Below are 23,718 nucleotides of genomic sequence, written 5' to 3'. Positions count from 1 at the left end.
GATACATGGTGCCGGACACTGCCACCAGCGGTTTCTGACAAAGAGCTGCCCCAGCTTCTTTCAGCAACTTCTCTCCTCCTACTACTCTCTGACTCCCCCTCTGAACTGTCCCCCTCTTCATCTCCTCTATTGGGAACATACAGAGGATCCCTATCATCGTCATCATCGTAATCATCCTGCCCAGCTTCGCTTGCCTCAGACAAATCCAAACATGCACCATCAGTAGGTCCTTCATCCTCTTTACACGTTACATCCATAGTGTTGCCGCGTAACTCAGACATATGAGCTGGTGAAAATTCATCTGGCTGTAACAACAATGGCTGTGCATCAGTGATTTCAACACTAAATAATTCTTGCGAAGTGTCAAATGCAGCGGAAGTGGTGCTAGTAGTAGCGCTGGTGGCTGAGCAAGATGAGGTGTTCTGTGTCGCTAAATACTCAACCACGTCCTGACAATCTTGGGAGGTGATGGGACGTGCCTTCTTCCGAGCACTGTACTGTGGGCCAGGTCCACACGAAATTACATTTACACGACCTCGCGCAGACCTGCCGGGTGGCCTTCCTCTGGCTCTGGCACTACCTCTTCCTCTACCTGTTTTGTCCATATCGGGTATGCACGGAGTGGTATATCACACTGCGTGCACTCACGTAGGTAGGTGGGTTCACTTAACTGCACAGGTATGCGCACTGATGCGGTGGGTTCACTGAACAGAACAGGTATACAGTGGCGGGTTCACTGAACAGAACAGGTATGCAGTGGCGGGTTCACTGAACAGGTATACAGTGGCGGGTTCACTGAACAGGTATACAGTGGCGGGTTCACTGAACAGAACAGGTATACAGTGGCAGGTTCACTGAACACAACAGGTATGCAGTGGCGGGTTCACTGAACAGTACAGGTATACAGTGGCGGGTTCACAGAACAGGTATGCAGTGGCAGGTTCACTGAACAGAACAGGTATGCAGTGGCGGGTTCACTGAACAGTACAGGTATACAGTGGCGGGTTCACTGAACAGAACAGGTATGCAGTGGCGGGTTCACTGAACACAACAGGTATGCAGTGGCGGGTTCACTGAACAGTACAGGTATGCAGTGGCGGGTTCACTGAACAGTACAGGTATACAGTGGCGGGTTCACTGAACACAACAGGTATGCAGTGGCGGGTTCACGGAACAGAACCGGTATACAGTAGCGGCTCCACTGAACAGAACCGGTATACAGTGGCGGGTTCACTGAACAGAACAGGTATACAGTGGCGGGTTCACTGAACACAACAGGTATGCAGTGGCGGGTTCACTGAACAGAACAGGTATACAGTGGCGGGTTCACAGAACAGGTATACAGTAGCGGGTCCACTGAACAGAACAGGTATGCAGTGGCGGGTTCACTGAACACAACAGGTATGCAGTGGCGGGTTCACTGAACAGTACAGGTATGCAGTGGCGGGTTCACTGAACAGTACAGGTATGCAGTGGCGGGTTCACTGAACACAACAGGTATGCAGTGGCGGGTTCACTGAACAGTACAGGTATGCAGTGGCGGGTTCACTGAACAGTACAGGTATGTAGTGGCGGGTTCACTGAACAGAACCGGTATACAGTAGCGGCTCCACTGAACAGAACCGGTATACAGTGGCGGGTTCACTGAACAGAACAGGTATACAGTGGCGGGTTCACTGAACACAACAGGTATGCAGTGGCGGGTTCACTGAACAGGTATACAGTGGCGGGTTCACTGAACAGAACAGGTATACAGTGGCAGGTTCACTGAACACAACAGGTATGCAGTGGTGGGTTCACTGAACAGTACAGGTATACAGTGGCGGGTTCACAGAACAGGTATGCAGTGGCAGGTTCACTGAACAGAACAGGTATGCAGTGGCGGGTTCACTGAACAGTACAGGTATACAGTGGCGGGTTCACAGAACAGGTATGCAGTGGCAGGTTCACTGAACAGAACAGTTATGCAGTGGCGGGTTCACTGAACACAACAGGTATGCAGTGGCGGGTTCACTGAACAGTACAGGTATGCAGTGGCGGGTTCACTGAACAGTACAGGTATACAGTGGCGGGTTCACTGAACACAACAGGTATGCAGTGGCGGGTTCACTGAACAGAACCGGTATACAGTAGCGGCTCCACTGAACAGAACAGGTATGCAGTGGCGGGTTCACTGAACAGTACAGGTATACAGTGGCGGGTTCACTGAACAGAACAGGTATACAGTGGCGGGTCCACTGAACAGAACAGGTATCCAGTGGCGGGTTCACTGAACAGTACAGGTATACAGTGGCAGGTTCACAGAACAGGTATGCAGTGGCAGGTTCACTGAACAGAACAGGTATGCAGTGGCGGGTTCACTGAACAGGTATACAGTGGCGTGTTCACTGAACAGAACAGGTATACAGTGGCGGGTCCACTGAACAGAACAGGTATGCAGTGGCGGGTTCACAGAACAGGTATGCAGTGGCAGGTTCACTGAACACAACAGGTATGCAGTGGCGGGTTCACTGAACAGGTATACAGTGGCGGGTCCACTGAACAGAACAGGTATGCAGTGGCAGGTTCACTGAACACAACAGGTATGCAGTGGTGGGTTCACAGAACAGGTATGCAGTGGTGGGTTCACAGAACAGGTATGCAGTGGCAGGTTCACTGAACAGGTATGCAGTGGCAGGTTCACTGAACAGGTATGCAGTGGTGGGTTCACTGAACAGGTATGCAGTGGTGGGTTCACTGAACAGGTATGCAGTGGTGGGTTCACTGAACAGGTATGCAGTGGTGGGTTCACAGTACAGGTATGCAGTGGTGGGTTCACAGAACAGGTATGCAGTGTTGGGTTCACTGAACAGGTATGCAGTGGTGGGTTCACAGTACAGGTATGCAGTGGTGGGTTCACAGAACAGGTATGCAGCCAGGAACAAGCTAAGCCTAACTAATCTTTCCCTATGAGAGACAGTCTGCAGCAGCTCGCCCTACTCTGACTAATGCAGGCACACGAGTGACCGTAATGGCCGCCGCTGCCTGCCTTATATAAGGGGGGTGGGGCTCCAGGGGCTAGTGTAGCCTAATTGGCTACACTGGGCCTGCTGACTGTGATGTAGAGGGTCAAAGTTGACCCTCCATGTGCATTATGGGGCGAACCGAACTTCCGCAAAGGTTCGCCTGCGGGACGCGAACGCGAACCACGGAAGTTCGCATGGAACCGTTCGCAGGCGAACCGTTCGGCCCAACTCTAATGCTGAGTAGTGTGTAAACTGCAAATATTAGAGAATGATGCAATGTTATAAAAAATACTATATAACTGAAAATAAAAATGAGAATATTTTCTTTGCTAGTAATGTTCTAGTAATTATCCGTACTACACAACCAATTCATTATATCTTTTAGAGGCTAGAAAAAAAATACACAGGGACACCGAGAGCCCAATATCGTGTAATATCGTCAAGTCAGAGGAGGTGGTGTATAACAAAGTATAGAAATACTCACAAGTGTAGGTTGCAAGCCAGGCAACCACTGTTAAGGGCATGTGAGGAAGTACCGTCCCCACTCGGCCTTTGTCGGAAGATGATGTGGTGGTTGCTGCTCCAAAACAAAAAAGGGGTAGTTTTTCCTCCAAATTAGGTCAAAGGCTGAGTACACTCCTCTTGAGGAGGTTACTATATAAGCGAGGAGAGGGTAGGAGGCGCCCAAGGTAGGAGTAATCTAGTAAATAGGTAAGAAGATCTTACCAGGCGCTCAGGGCAGATTACACTTCGTGTCACCCTAAGGCACTTGAACTTGACCTGATGAAGCGGTTTGTAGCCGCGAAACGCGTTCTCTGATGTGCATAATAAAACATGATACTTTTAACGAAAATCTTGCATTCTTGAATATGACATCATTAAGGTAAGATCTTCTTACCTATTTACTAGATTACTCATACCTTGGGCGCCTCCTACCCTCTCCTAATTCATAGGGTATCATTCATAAAGAGGCTGTCGGTAGTGCGGGAAAACACCGTTCTTCTCCGCAACCGGTACTTTAGACTTCTGGGGGGGCATTCATAAAGAAGTGTGTAGGTGCGGTGGCAGTGCGGAGATTCCCCGAACTAGGCTGGCGGTAGGCAGGCGTTAGGCAGGCGGAGACACGGAAGCTGCCGAGTTGATACATTTCTCCGTGTTCCGCTCTGCTGCAGCTGCCTGGGAGGTCTGTGTGTCTCCATTCACTTGCATTGGTATCGCCACATCAGAGGGAGCGGGACTTTCCGACCTGACACCGCTGGCGGTATTCTTTATGAATTAACATTTTGCTACATTTGTTCCGTTAATCACCGCACAAGGCGGTGATTTATCACTCTGCTCGGTATGTCTTTTTTTCATGCGGAAAGAGCCTTTATGAATGCTGACTTTGCCGAGTGGTCGGTAAAGTCAGCTGTTTTTAGCATTTCCGCATGCAGAAATGCTTTATGAATGATACCCATTATATCATCATTTTTTTTTCGCTTCAGTATCTCTTTAATTTTATGCAAAACTTAACTTTTTACTTTAATTTGTGGGTGGCTTTGAATTTTCAAAACTGCCCACTATCCAACTGTTTCCATGGAAACAGTGCTGTGTGTGATGTACAGAATGCCCAGAATCTCCATCTATGTACAAATTATTAACTGCACAGAACAGGGTCCTCTATTTCATATGTGAATATGTAATCTACTGTATTTTGGACTACTGTATAAGAATCACTTTTTCTCCCCCAAAAGTGTGTGGGAAAAAAAAGTCACTGCGTCTTTTAGTGCAAATGCAGGGAGTTCCTGACTTGTCAACACCTGCCAATACAATCCTCCAACCCCCCGAAATGACGGGGCCTCCCTGTAGTGTGCCCATACAGAGAAGGACACAGGGGGACAGAAATAGGCCACAGGGGGACACAGAGGCATAGAGTAATACAGAAGGTGGACAGAGGTGGGCATATGGGGGACACAGGAGGGCACAAGGGGGACTGAGGAAGACAGAGGGAGACACAAGAGGTACAAGGGAGCATGAGGTACAAAGGCGGCATAATCCACAAGATGCCCCTTCACCATGGATGCATCAGGTTTACTATATATTTTTCCCCTCTGTTTTTTGTCCGCTAAACTTAGGTGCGCCTTATGGTCAGGAGCATCTTATGGTTCGAAACATACGGTATTTCTTTTATATGACCTTTGGACACGAAGAGACTGGCAAAGCAGGAAATCTGCCAGATTTCCTCTCTCTGGGTCAAGCCTTGTCCACCTGTTCCAATTACACAAGGCTGGACTTTTGCTTGTCATAGCCCCTCCCAGCTACAGAGGGGGTTAAAACACAGCAACTGTATGAATATGAGTTCCTGCCCCAGGTGATATTGGTAGGGCAGCAGCAGTATAAGGTAATGGAGCAGACCCTGCCTCAATATAAAGTAAACGTGATTATGATAGGCCCCTTAACGTGGAGCTGAACTCTTGCACAGGACAGAAGGAAACAGAGAGAAATGCATTCTGTATGTATTTAGAGAGTTTAGCCTGTCTAATTCCCCAGGATTTGTGTCTAATCCCGTGTCACCTGACAGCCACAGCAGAGATGGCAGATAAGCTCATTTGAAAACACAGGATGTTACCAATATGTCTGCTGCCATGAAAGCAAGAAGTAGAAACAGTGCAGTCTGTGCAGATGTATTTCAGGATTTATATCAGCTGTAACAAAGGTTATCATGCTGTTGCGTATCTTTTAGAGCAGAGAGGAAGTTCTGAGTTCAGGTCCGCTTTAAACCACAACAACCCACTCAGGTCGGGGTCCTGGTCTATCATCTTTTACTGAAACACCATCCTGGCAGGCCAGCAGGACACCGACCACAGATCATCATTTTGGATTATTTCAGCACAAATGCTGTATCGCTTACTGGACTCAGCCAAACGCGGTATTTTGAACTTTCAGACGTTCCACTCATTTCTTATCCCTTACCTTTTTCTATCTAACCAATTTGTTCAGCTGCTAGATATGGTGGCGTAGTGGTTAGCACTTTTGCCTTGCAGCACGGGGTCCCTGGTTCAAATCCCAGCCAGGTCAACTTCTGCAAGGAGTTCGTATGTTCTCCCTATGTCTGCATGGGTTTCCTCTGGGCACTCTGGTATCCTTCCACATCCCAAAAACATACAGATATGTTAATTGGCTTCCCTTTAAATTGGCTCTACACTATGATACATGCACTACAGGATACAGACCTATAACTATGGTACTGATTAGACTGTGAGCCGGACTAGGTAGCCACGGCACGCAGGGCTCCGGCCTTTTTCATCTTTTTACCTTCTTTACTCGGTTTTCCTCCTCGGTTGCAGACCACGACTGCCGGGCTGCTTGTGGCCAGCCCTCGCTGCTTGCGCTGATGTTGGGGAAATGGATGCTGCTCTCTGCAGTCATGGAGGAGGCGGGATGCCGCAAGGCGGACCCTGATCGGCTGTGGGAGGCCCGACACCCGGCTCCATTGCTGCATCCACTGGGGGCTTGATGCCACCGGCCGCTGTGTGCGGTTTGGTCGCTCGTCTGCTGCGCAGCCCGGGATCGCTGTGGCTGCTCGACTTGGGCATCCAGATCCCCTCCACCACGTGGGCTGCTGCACGCTGTTGTCAAGGCGTCCGGGACGCCAGGACGGAGCAGGTGAGACATTCCACGTGCGGATGAGGCCGGATCGTCGCCGCTCAGCAGCCATCCGAGAAACTGGTGCTGCCGTCCCACAGTGAACTAGTCTGCAGTGGTCGCAGTGGAGGAGAGGCCATGCATTCCAGGTGGAGCTGCCCACAGTGCCTGCTCACCATCAGCCAGGCCGCCACTGCTGGGGAAGGGCACAGCCGCCACCAGAGATGCAACAACATCATTTGGCTGCCTTGATGTCAGCGGTTGCCGCTACCCTTGTGATCGGGTCACCGCCGCTGTCGCTGCCAGGGAGTCAATGCCACTCCGGGCACACTCCGGTCTGTGTCGGCCATCCATGCAGGCTGCAGCTGGGGGTGAGGCTATTTTCAGGATCCCTCCTGTTGTCCTGATGGATCTGGCATTGCACGCCTATATGAACATTTGTGCCTATGGGACTCATGCCCCTATCTGCCGCTAGTCCCGCTGCTGCTCCAGTGAGCTGGGAGAGCCAGACCACCATCTTGTCCCCTGGTAAAGCCCGGCCCTCTGCCACTGCTTAATTGTGGGCCAGCCACCCTGGTCCCCACGCTCTCTGGCATCGCAAGGTCCCTTCGACCCCCAACATCTTGCGCTGGCATCGCAAGGTCCTTTCACACTGGGGTCGACGCCGGACCTCACAGCTGTGGACCCATCACAGTCACGGGCCAGTCATCTGGGACACTAACTGGCCAGCCATTTTTTAGACTGCAACCCAAGGGATCTCACTCTCTCTGCTCCCTCACCTTCTCCATCTCTAGCTTTACTTCTCTCCCTTTCTTCTCCTCTCTCTCTCTCTTCCCGGGATAGACTGGGGGGACATCTGATTCAAAGTATCGCTGCAGAAGCGTTTTGAGTGCCTGGATGGCAGCGGATTCCCCTCTGGTCCTTTCTCCTGGGTCCACCTTTCTACAAGCTCCTCTATGCTTACACTCTTTATCTATGCCTATATAAGTTTTGTACCTACTGTGGGATCTACTGTATGTATCGGCAGAAACTGTATGTATCCACTGTATATCTATTGTACCTACTGTATGCTAAATGTTACTGTACCATCACCGACCCTGTATGTGCCAAAATCAATTCCGGGTACAACTCACGTTGTACTTGGCGAAATAAATTCTGATTCTGATTCTCTGAGGGACAGTTAGTGACAAGACTCTACAGCGCTGCGTAAAATGTCAGCGCTATATAAATACTTAAAATAAATAATGAATAACACCTCCGAACTGAAATGCATTCTTTCTCTCTAGATCACACCACAAGCCCCCTTCTCGTTCCTCTACTTGTATACAGTTATGCAAAATACCATGTTATATCCTTATGGCTCTTTTTTTTTTTAGTTCTTTTCTGTTCTTTCTTACCCTGCAGACGCCAATTTTTGAAGCAATTTGTTTATCTCTCAATTGTGATACTCTGTTAGCATTATACATTCTGCTTTTCTGTATTTGACTATATGTATTGCAAAATTTTTTCAATAAAAATTATATTAAAAAAAATAAAATAAATAATGAATATGCCAGAACTCCATGTTCTCACACAAGAGACACACTTTTTTTTATAATTAGTCAATTTCATAGCTAGGTTGCAAATAACAGTTTTCTTCCTTTTAGGAAGAGCTCGCTCCGAGGACTCTCTGTTTCATCAGTCGGGAGAGTGGTGGCAGCATTACTCTCTATTATAGGCTTGCTATATGGATCTGGATGTAAGCCTGGCTTCAGGGGCATAAAGAGATCATTTGAATTATCGCAAATACCTTCTGTTTTAAGGCAAACTACACTGAGCATTGGCTTTTTAGTAGGAGAGTTTTTTGGTCTATTTTAGTCCCCTATACTTTCCTAGAGGTTTTTTGGGTCACCCCAAGGTGCTTGTGTATTCTGATGAGATATGGGATTTGAAGGTCTGTGCCTGGAGTTTGGCTTTAGATAAATTTGACTCTGGAGGCAGAGGCATACATGTTGAAAAATGATAAATAGTGTTGAGAACTGCCACTTACTGTACAGGCAGCTTTCTGCTGCGAAGTCACAAATCGAACAAAACTGCAGTGTTTTTTCACTGCTGATTACTCTGCGATGGGATCATGAACATAAAACGCCAGCGTGATTGTCACACCATCCTATTATCTTGCAGGAGATATTTTTACAAAAAGAGGAAGGATTGCATTGCAGATTTGTGTTCCTTTACTGTCAACAGGCGATGTGTGTTCCATATTTTCACACATTATGGTCTATTTATACACAGGATTCTGTCTGCGTGTTTTTATGGTTGGCTTTGCAGTCAGTTTGTCCTCTGTACCGCTCTTGTTTGTCAGTGAAGTGAAGGAAGTCCCTATGCTCACAGGGTTTACGTTTTAGTGGATATGAGGGCAGTCACAAGACAGCTGCTGCCCCAGGCACCTCTGGGAAATCAACATGTATGGATAACACCGAATAATCGATTTGCTGCTGGAGAGGCTGTTGGACCAATCAGAAACTAGATCTGATCAAGCTGGTTTAATCGGCACTATTTTGTTATGGCAACATGTTTTGATGTGCTGTCCAAAGTGAGGGCTTACAGCACAGTCCGCTAGGATACTCTCCTTTTTGGGGGCCGCCGTCCAGAAAAAACTAGACAGTCCCATCATCATGAATGGGCTCAAAGGGCTAATTTTCTCTTTTATTTTTTCATTTGCAGATGAATGACAACCTTATTTACAAGGTTCAATAACCTTTCAACAACCCTTAAAGGATAAGAGAGGCATTCAACAACCCTTAAAGGATAAAGGATGAGAGAGCTGCAGCTCTGTTGCCTCACTTATCCTTTAAGGTACCCATTAAAGGTACAATTTTTAGAGAACAAATGTATTTTTGATGAGATTATTCAGATCGTATTGCATGAAAACAGAGAAGCTGATGTGCTCAGTCAATCTTGAGCGATCCCATTATCGAGCAATTCCTTAAAGAAATAATTAGGATCATAACTGGTGGAGATACAATAGCAAGTTGGATTCTTTAGTGGTGTGGATAGATTCAATTATCAAAAATATGCGAAGAACTCGCATTCCTTGTGAATTGAGCCTTGTAACAGATACTAAAGGCTCCCCATGCATTGCTAAAGTGGAGGGGGAGAACGGAGGGGGGCCCTGAGGTGAGGGAGGAAGGAGTTTAGCCCCCCCCTCCTGGCGTTGGAGTCCTAGTGTAGTGTGGCTCCTCCCCTCCAGTTGGGGGGAGCATGACACCTAGACCTGGCTAAGCTATCCTGGGGCACCTATTCCTACTTAAGCTTTACTGGTGGCACCTACACCTGGCTAAGCTATACTGGGGCAACTATACCTAGCTAAGCTATACTGGGGACGCCTATACCTAGATAACCTATACCTGGCTAAGCTATACTGGGGCACCTATACCTAGCCAACCTATACTGGGGGCACCTATACCTGGCTACCTTTACTAGGGAGGGACACCTATGCCTGGTTACCTATACTAGGGGGGGGGGGGGGGGGGCGCTAAATACCACATTGCAAATAAAATTCTTGAACCGTAGAAATTGCCCTGTATATGATCCCCTATGTCTATGGGATTCTAATCAGCTTTGTTAGGAATTTGGACAGAAGACACTGAGGACACTTGCGAGGCTCAAGGTACAAAGCGACTCGAAAGCTGTTAGTGAATTTCCAGGCTATAAATTACTAGCACAGGCACCAGAGAAAGGCAGAATATGAAATGCAGAAAAACCAGGAGAGTGGAAAAGTTTTGAGCGACTCCCCGCAGGTGACAGCGTGATTGGTGAGCAGTTCTGGCGTGCTTCCATCACTGCCTGGCCGCTCAGGGACACCGGCTGCGGGTTGTTTATCCTGTGGAAGGGGGGTCAGGATTCATGTAAGCCCGTGACTCACACTATGGGGGTGGATAACAAGATATAGCTATTTGCGTCACTAGACCTGCAGAGGAGGCAGCAGAGACCTGGTGCCACAGTGCTCTCTGCTGGCTACTAAGCAGAACTTCATGTTGCAGCAGAACTTGAGGAATAACTATTCTGTGCTAAGAACAGTTGGGTCTCTCACTGCATCAATTTTTGACAGAGAAACTTAGCCAGCAGAAGTACTTGTCTCTCAAGCAAGTATACACAGAAGTTTCTGGGCCCTTCACTGGGCAAACCTACTGGGCAAACCTACTGGGCCTCAAACTCCCCTCTGCCCCACACCCCACATCTTAAAGCGGAATATAACCCTGCATTTCAACTTTGCTCTAAAACATTATTTACAGTATATTATATGCAACCAGCATTTTTTTTTTTACTAGACCAGCATTGGAAGGGTTACACAGGGCTTTAAAGTCCCTAGAGATTTCTGCAACCGAATCCGAACTTGAGTTAGATACTTTTTGTTTACAAACATGTGTTTATTATGACTCATCTCTCTCACTGAGAAGGAGCTTGGAGGACAGCCAAAGAGATGTATCTATTGATAAACAGTTACACACTAACTAAATAGAATGTAACCATCTGAATGTCTGCACGGAACTTAAAACCTCTGTGTTTAACCCTTCCAATGCTGGTCTAGTAAAAAAAAAATGCTTTTTGCATATAATATGCTGTAAATAATGTTTTAGAGCAAAGTTGAAATGCAGGGTTATATTCCGCTTTAATCAGCTCTTCGACCAAAAACAACAAAAGGGCAGAGTTTCCCTATAAAAAGAAACATAATTAAGCAGCACATTACCCAAACATATTTAGATTGGTCAGTAGCTTCTTTGCCTGCATTACATCACACACCGAAAATGTTGTTTAACCACTTACCTCTAACTGGATGGATATTTCCGTCCAGTTTGAGCTGCTGTAAATTAATCTGGATGCATATATGCTTTCATTGTTGTTGCGGTGGGTGCACGGGATTGCGTGCGCTCCTGCCGCTTGTCCATAGCAGGATTTACATGGCGTTGGTTTGTAAAGGGGTACATGTGTTCTCTGGGCCAATCAAAGTGCTGGCCAATGAATGAACACGCCTCAAATCAATTCCTGGTAACTTTCAGGATATTACTATCTAGTGGCAAAAAGGTAAAATTAAAGTAAAAAAAAATAAAGGTAAATAAATGTAATATTTATTGAAACCCCCCTATTTACCAAATATAAACACGTTAAAAAATTGTTACCTTAGGGTCTGAACTTTTTTAAATATGTATGTCATGAGGGTATATTACTGTTATTTTAGCAAATAAGGGCTTGAAATTATTGTTAGGGTACAAAAAAAATAATACAGAAAAAACACACCTTTATTTCCAAATAATTTATTATCGCCATACATTGTATCCAGTACTATAAGATGCATAGAAAATAAAGTACTGTATGCAGGCGGGCAGGTGATGAGTCCCAATGGCACCTGGTGGTGGTACCACTGGAGGAGGATGAGTGGACGACACCACAAAAACAACCAGAGATTTTTTTATTTTATTTTTTTGCAGCAACAGCAATGACATGACAGCAGAGTTATCCTTGGGAACACAGACTGCAGGAGGGAAATGCAACAGTGGCGGAAGCAGCAGTATGAGGACTAAGGGGTGTCATCAGCAGCAGCACAGAAAGCCATGGCAGTATGGCACTCGAAGGGTGGTACCACAGCATGAAAATACCTCCCAAACACTACAGCATCCGTGGCCCTGGTGGTGGGAACACAGACTGCAGTAGTGAATAACAACATCAGCGGAAGCAGGAGGAGGAGGACTAAGAGCACTCAGCTGCAACACAAAAGACTATGACACCTCACTGGTGGTACCACAGCATGAATATGCCGCCCAAACATTACAGCATCCATGGACCCTGGTGGTGGGAACACAGACTGCAGGTGGGAAATACAACAGAAGCAGCAGCAGGAGGACTAACGTGTGTCATCAGCATCAGCACAGAAAACTATAGCACCTCACTGGTGGTACCACAGCATGAAAATGCCGCCCAAACATTACAGCATCTGTGGACCCTGGTGGTAGGAACACAAACTGCAGTAGTGAATAACAATATCAGCCGAAGTAGGAGGAGGAGGACTAAGAGCATTCAGCAGCAGCACAGAAAACTATGGCACCTCACTGGTGGTACCACAGCATGAAAATGCCGCCCAAACATTACAGCATCCGTGGACCCTGGTGGTGAGAACACAGACTGCAGTAGTGAATAACAACATCAGTGGAAGCAGGAGGAGGAGCACTGAGAGCACTCAGCAGCAGCACAGAAGACTATGGCACCTCACTGGTGGTACCACAGCATGAAAATGCGGCCCAAACATTACAGCATCTGTGGACCCTGGCGGTGGGAACACAGACTGCAGGAGGGAAATGCTGCAGCAGGAGGAGAGTGTGTCCGCAGTAGCAGCATATGAGGCCATGGGACATGATGGGTGGCACCACAGCAAAAAAATTAAATGAACCAGGCCAATTAGGAGTAGGTTGTAACTTGCGTTGGAAAGGCAGGCATTATTAAAATTCCCAGCGACTTCATGTCCTGCTGTTGCCGACAGCAGGGGCCAGGAACTCACCTTCCACCCAAGCCTGGTTAATTTTGAGGAAGGTGAGTTTGTCCACAAAGTGGTCGGACAGCTGAGAGCGCTTCTCGGTGACCACGCCACCAGCCGCACTGAAGCATCTCTCGGAGAGGACACTGGAAGGGGGGCAAGACAGGACTTCCAGGGCATACTGGGCAAGTTCCCTCCAGATCTCCAGTCTGTTGACCCAGTAGTCTATGGGGTTCATGGGGCTGTCGGTGTCAAGCCGCTGAATGACTCCATGTAGTCAGACACCATGCCAGTCAGTCGCTGGTGCTGGTTGTAGGAGGATGCTGTGGCTGGGACCTCTGCTCTGGGCAGCTCCACTGCATACATGCTCTTCGTTAGGCTCAGCAGGTCTTTGGGGTGCCAGATGCTGCTGCTGCTGCTGGTGGTCGCAGGCACCTGTCGCTGGGTTGGCAGAACAGCTACAGTGGGGGTGGAAGCTGGGGGAATGCTTCCTGCAGTCTGCGCACAAGGATCCCCAGCAACTCCCTTGTACGGCACTTGGTGGTGGATGGCGACATGAACTGCCCCAGCTTCCCCTTCAGACGCGGGTCCAGGATCAAGGTGATCCAGATGTCCTCCCTTTCACACATCTGGATAACCCGGGGGTTCCTGCAAAGGCAGCCCGACATATGCGCAGCCATGGGGAAGAGGCGGGCATTGGCAGACTGTGACACATCTTCATTGTCGTCCCCCGAGAGGTCATGCCTGTCCTCGTCTTTTTGCGCTGTGTCCTCCTGAAACTGCCACCCCCGCACAACTGCAGCGGCGCTCTGCTGCTCCCCCTCAGTATCCAGGTTAGGGACCTTCAACTCCTCCTCCACTGTCTGAAAGTCGTTGTCGTCATCCTCCTCCTGTGAGGTGAACTGTGCTGCCAACTGCTCCTGATCCAGCTAGGTCAGGGCTGCCTCTCCCTCTTCCAGCAGATCACACAGCACCCTGTCCAGCAGGAAAACCAGGGGCACCCTTTCACAGATGGATGCCCACTCCCAACTCACCATGTTGGTTCCTTGCAGGAAGGGAGCCAAGACCAGGCACACTTGCTGCATGTGTGTCCACTGAGCTGAGGAGATCAGCTGCAGGTTGGTGGAGCCGTAGACATTTGCCTCACAGATGTACCTGCTGATAGCCATCCTGTGATGGCACAGCTGCTTCAACATCACCAGGGTTGAGTTCCAGTGAGTTGGGACATCTATGATCAGCCGGTGTGATGGCAGGCCCTTGCGCCACTGCAGGTCAGCCAGGGTTGCGGTAGGTAGTGGCGGAGTGGCAGAAATGGTGCACCAGCTTCCGCGCAACTCCCAGCAGCTGGTCCATCCTTGGATAGGTGCACAGGAAGCGCTGCACCACCAAATTGAGAACGTGGGCCAAACAGGGGATGTGCAAAAGGTGGATCAGTGCATCACCAGGCCGCCTCCGAATGGCCTCGAATCAGAGGTGCGCTGAGCCCCCCAGAAAATTTCAAACGCACCTTGAACCCAAACGGAAGCTCTGCATATACACCAAAAGCAAAGCTGTTAAGTGGGAGCAGCTGACCAAAATGAATTAAATTAGTACATGGCAAGGAAATTAACAGCGCTACTTAAAAACAGACAAGTGCCTACCTGCAAAAGAGTGCAAGCCCCACTTGTGGGATAAAATACACACCCAGCATACACATGACCTGTCTACCACTGGAGGATGTTGGTTTCCGTAACAGCTTGCATGCAACCTATTAAGTACTCGTCCCTTCCACTGCGAAGAAGTCAATCCTCCATGGGAGGGGACCTAACACTAACTAAATCCTAACCTATGTATATGCATAGCCTGGGTGCGGCTAATCAAGTAAATTCAAAAATTGAAAATTGCGCAAAAGGTGGATCAGCGCATCACCAGGCCACCTCTGAATGGCCTCGAATCAGAGGTGCGCTGAGCTTACTTGATTAGCCGCACCCAGGCTAATCAGGGGTCATTCAGCAGCTTGACACCGACAGCCCCATGAACCCCAATTTATAGCACCCCTCAACAGCTCTTTTGAGAGCTAATGTTCTCCTGATGTGGTTTTTTTGTGTGTGTTGCTCACTGACATTATACAGCCCTATCTGTTGCAGCTGGACGTTGGTCATTCTTATTACTGTGCCAGCCAGGCCCTGCCTAACTATCTATACTGGGACACCTACCTAACTACTGGGGCACCTACTTACCTATACGGGAACACCTACCTACCTACCTACCTATGCTAGGGGACCAACCTATGCCTACCTACCTATACTGGGACTCCTACCTATGCCTACCTAACTACTGGGGCACCTACTTACCTATACGTGGACACCTACCTACCTACCTATACTAGGGGACCTACCTATGCCTACCTACCTATACTGGGTCTCCTACCTATGCCTAGCTAACTACTGAGGCGCCTACCTACCTATACTGGGACTCCTACCTATGCCTACCTACCTATACTGGGACTCCTACCTATGCCTACCTAACTACTGGGGCACCTACTTACCTATACGGGGACACGTACCTACCTACCTATACTAGGGGACCTACCTATGCCTACCTACCTATACTGGGACTCCTACCTATGCCTACCTACCTATAATGGGTCTCCTACCTATGCCTAGCTAACTACTGAGGCACCTACCTACCTATACTGGGACTCCTACCTATGCCTACCTACCTATACTGGGACTCCTACCTATGCCTACCTACATACAAGAAGATAATAAGGTCGTTGCTTCATTGTGGTCAGACCAAATTTGATCAGCTGGACAGTCACTGTTGTTCTATCATTGAGCTACCACAGCCCGGTGACTATAGGGGCTTGAAAACCGCCATGGCCTACACTCTTGCTACAGGGAGCACCAGTCCAGCACGGCCGTCACTACGCAAACAGCTGTTTGCGGTGCGTTACACAATGAGTTTGGTGTGTCAGTGTGAAGCAGAACTCTAATTACACTCCCTGATTGATGTATACACATGCAAGATGTTTTAAAGCACTTTAGGCCTGCAATTTAACATTCAATGTGATTTCTGCCCTTAAACCGCTGCTTTGCGTCACATCCAGATTTGTCCCCGGGACTTTGGGCATGTATCCCACTCCACCATGCCCCCCTCCAGGTGTTAGACCCCTAGACCCATCTTTTCCATGACTTTTGTGGCCAGCTTAATTTTTTCTATTTTTCAAAGTTCGCATCCCCATTGAAGTCTATTGCGGTTCGTGAACTTTTCCGCGAACCGAACCTTCCGCGAACCGAAAATCGGAGGTTCGCCACATCTCTAGGATACACAATTGTGGTGATATATTGGGGCGCTTATGATGTAAGGATAATGCAGGAACCTATTTCTTTCATTTTTCTGACTGTATCACATGGGATTGTCTGTTAGCCAGTCTGGCTTTGAAGGCTGGCAGCTAGCTTCCTGGAATTCCTTATATAATGGAAATTAACTCTATCATTGTCTGCTTCTAATTAGGAAACCCACTTCGCACACTTCGCTGCCAAATTTGTTAAATATTTTGAAAAATGTCCAACAATATTCTGGGCTAACAGTAAATTTGGAAAAATCATAGACAATTTTTTGTAATATTCCAAAAACTATAAAATTTGCATTGTCTAAAAAATTTGGTTTTACTTCATCCTTACCTTTTATTAAATACCTAGGCATCAATATTTCCAATCATAGAGATTCATTGTATAAATATAATTATTTACCTATTCTAAAAAAAATTAGAGAAGATTTTCAGAAATGGAATACTATGCAAATTTCTTGGATGGGGAGAGTAAATTCATTTAAAATGATGCAGCTTCCACAAATTCTATACCTTTTTCGCTCGATCCCTATATCTATCCAATCCAATGATATATTAAGACTGCAACGAGAATTAAGTAAATTTATTTGGTGTGGTAAAAAACCCAAAATTTCATCTAAACTTATGTTGTTATCAAAAAAAGATGGAGGTTTATCAGTCCCAGATATCAAAAAATATTATACAGCAGCCCAGATTGCACAATTAATATCTGTGGAAAAGGGTAACTTATCTTCTTTATGGGTACAATTAGAAGAATCTGTTATTGCCCCATTTTCATGGCCTGGAATATTATGGAGTTACACACGAAATTTACCAAAATATTGTTTACCATCAACATTACATTCTTTGAGAATATGGAGAAAAAATAGATTTAAATATAATTTACAAACAAAAAATTCTGGCATGGTTGAGATATCAGGTTCCCCAGATCTTCCTAAGCGGTTACATTCAAAATTCTCAACATGGAATAGTAACAGGGACGGATCTAGGGGGGGGGGGGGGGGCAAGCGGGTATCTTGCCCCAGGCGCAGTTTGTTAAATTCTTAAAAAGGCGGCAAAATGAATGGCAGTTTAGGCGCCAAAACCTGACCTTTAGGCGCCAAAACCTGACCTTGCCCCAGGCGCAACTTGGTCTTGATCCGTCCCTGAATAGTAACAATAATTGTAACATTAGTAAACTTATTCATTTATGCCATAAACAAAAACTTCCGTCTTTATACCAAATTATTAGATCTAAAAAATTACCTACTTTATCTTTAAATTATCTAGATCCATTTTACAAGTTTTTTGCATCCAAATTTAAAGATAAATCTATAGATTTCCATACTCAATTTGAATTTATTTGTTTAAAGAGGAGCTGTTAGGTATAAGGTCTCAGAGAAAATAAACACATATATCAGTAGCTAAAGATTGGCTGTACTTACATTACATATGCATTTCACTGTCCACGTTTGGATTTCACAGAATTTGTATATAGTATATGCAGAGATAGATGCTCCTGACAGCTCATGGCAGGCTCCATGTTTTTCTGTCAAATGTGTCGTCATGTCCTGCCTGCTTCCTGATCACAGATAAGCTCCTACTTGAACAACACAGTGTGCAGTGAATATTAATGAGCCATGTGGCTAGGAACAATAGCTGACTCCTGCAGTGTACTCTGCCCGGATATTTATCAGTGCTACGCGCTGGACTGATTAGAAGCTCCTGTACCTTCTCATTAGCAGCCGAGGGGAGGGCCCCAGAATGCTTTGCAGTTTAGTATGCGGCTTGCGTCCTTATGGTTCTATAACAGCCTTTCTGATAAGCACACATCAAAGGTAACTGAGATTTTTATCTTCACTAATTGCTTTATGGCTTCCTTCTAAACTGTTTAACACAGGAGAATAGAGGTTTAAATTAGCTTCTGCAGCCTGACAGTTACTCTTTAAATAATCCGTTTAGAAAGGGTATGATATCCATATTATATTCTGTTTTGAATAATAGTTCTAACATAAATAAACATAAGTATATGATAGACTGGGAAAATGACTTACAAATTTCTTTAGAAAGAGAGACATGGTGTGAGATAAATGAATCTATTCATAAAAACTCTATTTATTATTCTTTTGTTGAAACATCCCTTAAAGTACTACATAGGTCTCACCTCACTCCAGTTAGACTCCATGCTATGTTTCCAGAAAAATCTTCTAATTGTTTTAGAGGGTGTGGGGGTAGAGGTGATGTAATACATACGTGGTGGTACTGCCCTAAAATTTCAAAATTTTGGACAAGGGTGAATAGGCTAATAGATCCATTAGTTCTTCTTTTGGGGAAACAACCTGAAAATATTTCTATACAAGAATTTAAGTTACTACAAAATATTACTATGGCTGCTAAATTAATTGTAGCTAGGAAATGGAACACACCATATTTACCCTTGTCTGAGTTTCATAGTCTAATCTCCTCCACTATGGTTTTAGAAAAAATAAATGCAATTTTGAATGATTCTATCTCGTTGTTTGAAAAGATATGGATGCCTTGGTTATTATCTATATCTAATTCTACTAGTAATCAATAAATAACAAGATTATAATTTTTTAGTTCCTGACATTGTTTATTTATTTCTTTATTTTATTTATCGTTTGTTGATATGGTGATATTTCTACTTACTATTATTTTGTCCAGATATTTTAATATTTCAGTTCAGGCACTATGTTAAGTGCCCATAATTTTTAATAAAAATGAGTACTTTGATATTATATATGGCTGATATTACATACGTTATTCTATATTTCTATGCTTTCATAATATTACTATTGCATTTATATATGTAAAAACGTTATTGATTGTAATTAAATTGTTTATTACTTGCTTCAATAAAAAGTTGGAAATACTAATTAGGAAACCCTTAATCAGACAGTTGCTGTGAAGCCTATACAGGTGGTCAGACCCTGTTGTCTGAATACTGTCTCAGAAGTGTATTGTGCTTGGGAACCATTGTTACCTGGACTGGCTGCAGTATGCTTTGAAGCAGCTAACACCAGCCTGAGCCAGGACTTTACATATGACATCCTGCTGCAATGTGAAAGCCTTAATCAATTGTCACCTTTAACCGGGAGTAAGGAAGTCTTTTGTTCTGTGTGTGCTATAACACACTCTTTACATGTGGAAGTAGATCTCTGGAAATCAAATTATGTCTGAGGATGTAATTAAAACGAGCCCCCCCCCATCCAAACAGGCTTGCAGCCTCAAGGCAAATATTCCAGCATAAAAAGCAGGGGGCAGATACCCAAAATCAGTCCACTCCTGACAGTAGCTGCAGCTGGACTCCCGGCCCACGCTAAGTGGGCTCCTGGTCCAACCAGAACTGGTCCAACCAGAACCACAAAAGTCCAAGGTTCTTCTATCTTGATCCCTGTTATTTTGGTAAGCAAATAGCCTTGTGTGTAACTTTTATTCTTGTAATTTTTACTGTTTTTGTAAATCTTTTGTATATATTATTTTCTGCATTGTTCATTTTTCCCTGGAATATTAAATTCTTCTTTAATAAGTTTGACTTCTGCTGTACTAAACTAACACTCATAGCCTAGAAGAGACTGAAGTGTAGCTAAGTTCATGTCTGATTGTATGATTGAGCGACACTACCGTATAAGATTGTAATTGCATTGTGTGTGGGGCGTTTGTCATACGTTGGCCTAAAGCGCGCAGCTGACCCAACGTATGAAAACGCCAGTGCAAGTAGCTCGACAGCGGATTGGCTAACAGTATCGTTCGGAACGACTGTTAGTGGTTTTGCTTCACTACAGTGTAAGATTGCAACTAAGTGTGTGTGCGTGGCGTTCCCGTATTCAGTCTAAAGCGCAAAGCTGACCCGAATACTAAAACACGGATTGCGCGCTGAGCACTCGACAGCAGAGTGGAAGTGTCTAGCAACAGCTAGTGGTGGCAGTGAGAAGTGTTCTGAGGGGTCACAGCCTTGTTTTAGCGTGACTAAGGCTGCTTCCCCTCTCGATCTGGTCAAACCCGCAGTCGTGAACCGTATACGCAGGCGTGCCGCAGGCTGGTTCCTGACAAGTCTTGGGCTTATCCATGGCATGGAGGGGGAGGAGTTAACATTTGGGGAGGGGTGAAGTTAACTACGGATGATCAATGAGATGCAAATTTCCCTGAACATTTAAAGGACTTGTAAATGTTATATGCAGCTTGAAGTTGGACCAATCAGAATAACATTGTCACTTTTTATTTTGTACAGGTTCAAGCTGTATAATTTTCATGAAATTTGAATGTTAGAATAAATTATTTGTATCTCATGACGGTAATCATTCCCAGAATTCACACACACCATAGAATAAACCATAGAATAAATCACAGCCATGCTAAAACCACTCCGCTGGAGGAAGGGATGAGCAAGTGAGATCTCATGAAACGCAGATCTGTGGTGATAACACTGTTGCCATGCATTTAGCTATGATAGGCCGATTTCAGCATGAAGTTTCTCAGGAATTCGTCCGCAGCTGTTCCCCAGTGTGTAAATGTACCCCCTGTGTGTGCGCATTTATACATGACCTGTCCTGTGTCGTCCACCACGCCGATTTCCATCCATCTTCAGATAATGCTGCTCTTCCATACACACCACCGACACACGGCATGCAGTGTGTGACGTCTCACAAGCATCGTGTGCTATGCGCTTGCGGCATGTATGGAAAAGCGGCGCATTTTGAAGACTAATGGACACCGCGTGGTGGGCGACATAGGAAAGGTCATGTATAAATGCGCACACACAGGGGGTACATTTACACACTGGGGAACAGCACCCGGGATTTCTGTTGTGTCTGTTCCCAATATCACTCGCCAAGACCGCCGTGCACCTGATTGACCATTGCTGACTGACATCTTGCAGCATGTTCAACTGGGCATGCTGTTGGCGGCACTTTTTTCCCCCTCCAATTTCATAATTATGGACAGGGCTGCTCATCACGGATTAATTACGAGTAACCACTGTGGTTACTCATGGTTCAAATGAGCTTTAATTGCTGCGGCTAGATGCTGCAGGGTTAATTACCCATAATGCTGCTCTCCGCCCAACATTTCAATGAGCTCACAAGTGTCCTAATGGACGTGTTGCAAGCCTCGCTATGGAGCACTTCCTCCTTCCGGCTAAGCATCCATTAGGACACTTGTGAGCTAGTTGAAACGCTGGGCGGAGAGCGGCATTATGGGTAATTAACCCTGCCGCATCTAGCTGCTCAGCTGCAGAAATTAAAGCTCATTTGAATCACGAGTAACCACTGTGGTTACTTGTGATTAATCTGTGATGAGCATCCTTGATTATGGAATTGGGATGGTCGAGTCGTGTGATGTATGGGTACCTTTTACTTGTAAGGCTTGGTGGTGTATTCTCCACAGTCAGCATGCAACGCATGAGCTGGCGTGGAGGAGGTACACACACTAGCACAAGGAAACAGGCTATCCCTAGTATAGTGGAGGGGAGGACTGACTCCAATAGGAGATTGTGGCGCACAGAGCCGGTGCAGATCTGACAGCCACAAACAATGCTTTCGTTATATCGTCTCAGCGCAAAGTAGCGCTGAGCGCATAAACCAGAACTGAGGAGATCAGGACAGGTAGACAGAATGAACGCTTGCTAGCTAGCGGCTACTTAGCGACAGCAAGCGTCCAAAACCAGACAGACTGGAATGAGGCAGCCAATGCGCTGCGGCGATGGCGTGCCTCACAAAGACAGGACAGGACAGTCAGAAAATAGCAGGATTAAGATAGATGAACGTAACACAGATAAATATACAATAAGTATGTTTTCCTAGCGTATTACAATTACAGCTATCAATGAAACTATTTGTAACTTCTGACTAACATATGTATATATCGGCAATGAACCGATATATGACATAAGCAGGAACGCTGACTAGGACTGGAGTAATACAGGGAACAGGGCTCAGAAGGATTCGCTATCTCTTCGCAGAGATGAACGCAATCCACAAACGGTAACAGAACAGGATTCAGAAGGATTCGTTATCTCTTCGCAGAGATGAACGCAATCCACAAACAGGACCAGGAACAGGATAACTAGCTCAGCACGGGTGCTCACGGTACGCGCAAACTACCAAAACGTGCTGGAAAACTGACTAACTGAACACAGGAAATAAACAGTTCGTGTACGTATATATCAGCAACACTGATATATCAACGTAACACAAATACAAGGAAAATAATAAACGTGCTGGTATGCATATATATTAGCAATGAACCAATATATGATGCAAAGACCAGCAAAGTATCTTTAACAAGAAACACGATCGGGGGCTAAAGCGACAGCAAGACAGGCTTAAGCTGAAGCTATGAAAACCCAAGGAAACCCTGCAGGAAGCAGATCTTTATACTGAGGTCATCCAATGGGAGCAGACATGCAGATTCCCACACAGGTGAATGATAATCAGTCACAAGCTGACAGCAGGGAAAGACAGACAAAGCTATGCAACTTGCATGGAAATAGATCAGAACTGCCTGAGCTGCAGCACTACTACTTCCAGTAATAGCTGCTGCAGCAGCGATCATTACAGTACCCCCGCCTTTAAAAGCAGATTCCAGACGCTTTTCAAAACTGAAATTCCCAACAAAACAGTCTGACTGATAATTCATGATGACCGGGACAGCCCGGCAAGACCGAATTCCAGAATCAGTCCCCACAAGACTGGACCCATCAGAACCAGAACCTACAGAACCATGCCCATCAGTACTACAAGCCCCAGTGTGACACCCATCAGAACCATGATTTCCAGAAGAAAGCCCTCCGAAACTCCCTGAGCGATACCCACCGCCTTCCAGGAACCGTTCAGAAACGCCAAAGCCTTTGCAATGCCCACCGGTACTGTCTTTACCAACACAAAACCCACTGTTGAACCAGTCCAAGGTACCAGGACAAGTTTTCTCAGAGACCTCCCAGAACACCTTGAAGCTCCAAAGAGATCCCCATAGGTCAGAATGCCCCTTAGGCTCACATGGAGAACCATCAAGAACCCCTATGGAACCTAGGGCAATTCCCGAGTCAGGGCCACAAGGACAAACATCAATATCAGGGCTTTCAGGGACCAGAACCATCTCTGGGCATGCAGGCAGACTGGCAATATCAGAACGTGTTCCCACTAAGGAAGCATCAGAGCACGCTAACACCTTAGACACACTTGGGCATTCTGGCACACAAAGAACATCTGGGCACACCGGCACAAGAGAAACCTCTGGGCATGTCAAGG

This window comes from Hyperolius riggenbachi, chromosome 9 (assembly GCF_040937935.1).
Source record: "Hyperolius riggenbachi isolate aHypRig1 chromosome 9, aHypRig1.pri, whole genome shotgun sequence".
In the NCBI taxonomy this organism is placed as follows: domain Eukaryota; kingdom Metazoa; phylum Chordata; class Amphibia; order Anura; family Hyperoliidae; genus Hyperolius; species Hyperolius riggenbachi.
The sequence above is the reverse complement of the archived record's forward strand: the minus strand, read 5'-3'. Positions refer to the sequence as shown.